The sequence below is a fragment of the Gavialis gangeticus genome, unplaced genomic scaffold (assembly GCF_001723915.1).
Source record: "Gavialis gangeticus isolate Ggan-Ray unplaced genomic scaffold, GavGan_comp1, whole genome shotgun sequence".
NCBI classification, from domain to species: domain Eukaryota; kingdom Metazoa; phylum Chordata; order Crocodylia; family Gavialidae; genus Gavialis; species Gavialis gangeticus.
The window spans coordinates 50,425,546-50,429,199 of NW_017728995.1; the positions used below are offsets into that span (position 1 = coordinate 50,425,546).

At 43.7% G+C, this 3,654-nt stretch overlaps 1 protein-coding gene across 1 annotated transcript in view; it reads right to left on the reverse strand.

The window, feature by feature from the left end:
• ACSL3 (acyl-CoA synthetase long-chain family member 3) overlaps window positions 1-3,408 on the reverse strand; it is a 116,450-nt gene extending 113,042 nt beyond the window's left edge. Inside the window, exon 1 of the mRNA XM_019503655.1 lies at window positions 3,390-3,408. The gene's annotated coding sequence lies outside the window, so the exon portion shown is untranslated. The remainder of the gene's footprint in view (window positions 1-3,389) is intronic.
• Between the last annotated feature and the right edge of the window lie 246 nt (window positions 3,409-3,654).

The window sequence follows — 3,654 nt, forward strand, 5'->3', positions numbered from 1 at the left end:
AAAAAAAAAAAAAAACAAACCAGGCAGAAAGTGATGCATTTCAAGGCCCAAGCTGACTAAAATAAAGAAAAAAACAGGTACAACTACTATATTTACTGGAATCCAAGACAATGTTTTTTTCCCTTCTAATTAACAGCAAGGTGGAAGAAAGCCTTGTCTTGGATTTGAGTACTAACTGGAGCAGGAGGCTACTGCAGCTCCAGGCCTAGGGCAAAACTGGGGCCAAGCTGCTATCTGCCCCGGACAGGGTGGCTCATGCTGCAAGGAAATCACAGGGGAAAACCATACAGTAAATGGGGAGCACCTGGGGAAGACTGCATAGTCTGGGGGGGTGAAATGGGCAGGCAAGGGGAACCCATAGTGTGTGGCTTAGAGGAAGAACAGGGAAGACCACACAGCCTGTCCCCATCAACACTTTACCCAGAACCTGCCCTGCCCACCCAGAGCTACCGCCACTGTGTCTGCCTGCCTGGGCCAAGCCTGGGGCTGCAACTGCTGCCACTGACTACCCTGGAATAAGGCCCTTCTGCAAGGGCTACAGAGCCTAAGATCAAGTGACCAGGGGATGGGAAAACAGGCATAGGCACAGAGGGGGTAGAGAGTAGGAATCAAGACACCTGCCCCTCTACCAACGTTTTTTCTCTGCCTCAACAGTATGGAGGGAAGAATGAAGATAACCCCCAATAATGAGATTCTTTACATGGAAAATTACAATAGAATCTACTTATGGGAAGGGGAGGGTCATCTTAAATTCCAAGTAGTCTTGGACTTGTGTAAATACAATTTTTTTTTTAAATCACATCAATCCAAGCAATCAAACTGAAAAACACTCATCTATGTTTACAAAAATATGTCACTGATCTTTTGGTTTGTTTTGTTTTCATCTTGTTCAGGAAAAAATGGACAGTGTTACTTCATCCCAGTTATATCACTAAAGACTTAAAATAAGAGCCACGAACAGGTATAGTTGCGTCCCTTGCTCATCCTGAGAAAATACTATAGTAGTTTGGAAAAAAAAAATTACAAAAAAAACCCACAAAAAACTCCAAAAAGGGAGGCAACACACACCACCACCACACATGGACATATTTTTGGACAGCACCAACTGATTCCACTGGAGCTACACCAATTTACTTCAGCTGAGAGTAGGGCCCACCAAATTTATCATCAGCATCACTCTCAAACCTCAAAAAAAATTCTGCTGCCTGTTTGAAAAACATCCTGTCAGGTGCAAATCTCAATACTGAAGTCATTATGTTGTCATGCAGCTGATAACAGTAACACATTTCACTTTGGGAACTGGTATGAACAAAGCCATGCTGACAAAAGGAGTTTCTGCTGGTGTAAACTGCATTTACATAAGGGCTTTTAAGAACTAAGTCACCACTGCCTTACTCCTAGTATAAGAGTTTCTACAAGTGCAAAGTGAACAAGAAACACTACCATTCTGGTGTGGTAGAGTACTGCACCCTCTATACTGTGAGGTAAGTAACTACATAGATACAGAAAAACAATGGAGTAAATTGGGGCAAAAGATATGTGAAGACCTTTATACCATCAGTAGACGTTAGGCAACCACAAATATTAAGAAAATAAGAATCATTTTAAAAGACACACTTTCAAAAGTTCCATTTAACTTTATGTACACTTTTTTCACATTTAAGTACATGTCAGATGTAGGCATGCAAAATAAAATCGTTAACATTAAACCCAACTACAAAAATGCAAGGCTATGCTGCCCCACAATATGCCCCATTGTAATACATAATAACAGTGCTTGTGCTTCCTTCTTGATCACAAATAAAGTCATGAAAGACCAGAAGTCTGGAAAACATTAATGTAATAGTCTCATGTTCAATTTACTGCCTTACTCTCAATCAAATTTTTTATTTAAAAGGTTGCATTTCATTGAAGAAATATTTCTAAGGAAAACTTCATAGCAGTAATCATACGTTGACCTTACTTCAATAAACATCAATGTTTTATTTACTCTTAAACTCTACAACCTGAACCTATATATTCAGCAACTGTAGACTGTTTAGGGGGGTGCGGGTTTGGTTGTAAATTGTCTGAAAATTCTACAAGTCTGATCATTATCCACATCTATGGAAATAAATCTTTCCTACCAAAGTATTTCAGCTTATGATCTACTTGTTCTAAGTATTCATTATTCCTGCTATATCACTGGTTACACAACTCACTCAGCTTTCTCTGAATAGATGACCCAAGATTTCAAGATGGCCAAACCCAAAGTTCATGTCATATTGGCAAACAGATAGATTCCTGAATATTCATTACATTTTAAGATCCAGTAAATCTTTTGACCAAAACTTTTTTTTTTATGAATATTCAGAAAAAAGTAGATTAGAAGAGGCTCTAAACACAGGTTTCATTTGCAAACAGTATCTAAAGTTTTGTGGGGAGGGCAGGTTGATGGGGGTGAAAGGAGGCATGTTAATGTGTTACACTACAGCTGTTTTTTTTAAAACCAAAAGCATCCAAGAAAATGAACAAGCCTTGTGACACAGAAACTTAAACGTAAAGTTTGTCTCTAAAAGTTTTCATTTATAGGGATTTCCTTTTTTCCTTTTAAATTACAGCACTTCATTCTAATCTATTTCAGCTGGAATCCACTAGTTAAGGTGTCAGACACCGCTTACTTGATTCCTAAGAAGTACTTTTTACCAAGATGTTTCCTAAATAGACAGAGAAATTGGTATTATTCTGATCTTTGGTGGGAAAGAAATGGTTCTAATATTAAGGATACTTATTATCAGTCAAACTGGTTTTACAGAACTCCAGTTATAAAATTCACATGAACAACTACGTTGAGTTAAGCCCAATAAGTCATCACTAGGATGCTTTAAAACTTAACCCCCTAAAAAATGGAGTCTGGCATTTTGAGGTGGGTTAGGGACTGTGGAACAGACTACTGCTGTCACGTGTCTGACGCTCACAGTAAGGTTCAAAGGCTTTTGAGTTGCTCATCAGCAGAGTGAGGAACAGGAGCGGGCCCCTCACCCACTGTTTTGGCACTGCTCCTCTACCATCTGCATCTCCCAGGCAGTCCCATCAGCACAGGGAAAGACAAAGTAACACATCTCAGCGAGGAAACTCCAGGAGGCCTGAGATGGGCTCCGGTCTGAGGGACTTCCCATGGGAAGAATCCCAGGTCCCCAAATTAATCAGTCAGCTCCGTGCAGATGCCGGGTCTTGAAAACGAACCAAGCCGGGCTGTTGGGAAACCGGAGAGCCCCTGCGCTGAGCAGAAGCAGCCTCAGCCGGAAGAACAAAACCCGTCTGGAGGAAACAGCGAGATCTCCGTGTGGCTGTGTGCGGGCCCCAGGGCAGTCATCCCTCTCCCCGCGCCCGGCCCGGGCTCCCCTTACCTGCGCCCCACTCCGCGGCCGCTCCGCCTGCAACGCGCTCTGCCATTCACCCGCCGGGCGCGGGGCGGCGTCTCCGTAGCAACGGGAAATCCGCTGTGACGCGTTCGCGCGAGGCCACTCCCCCCCCGCGTGCAGCCAGAAGCCCCGCTCGTACTGCGGCGGCGCGGCCCGGCTAGGCCCGGCCCGGCCTCCCGCTTCCCCGCGCCGCTCTCCGGCTCCAGCGACAGAGGGAACCGCGCCGATTTCAGGACCTGAAGAGCGAGGC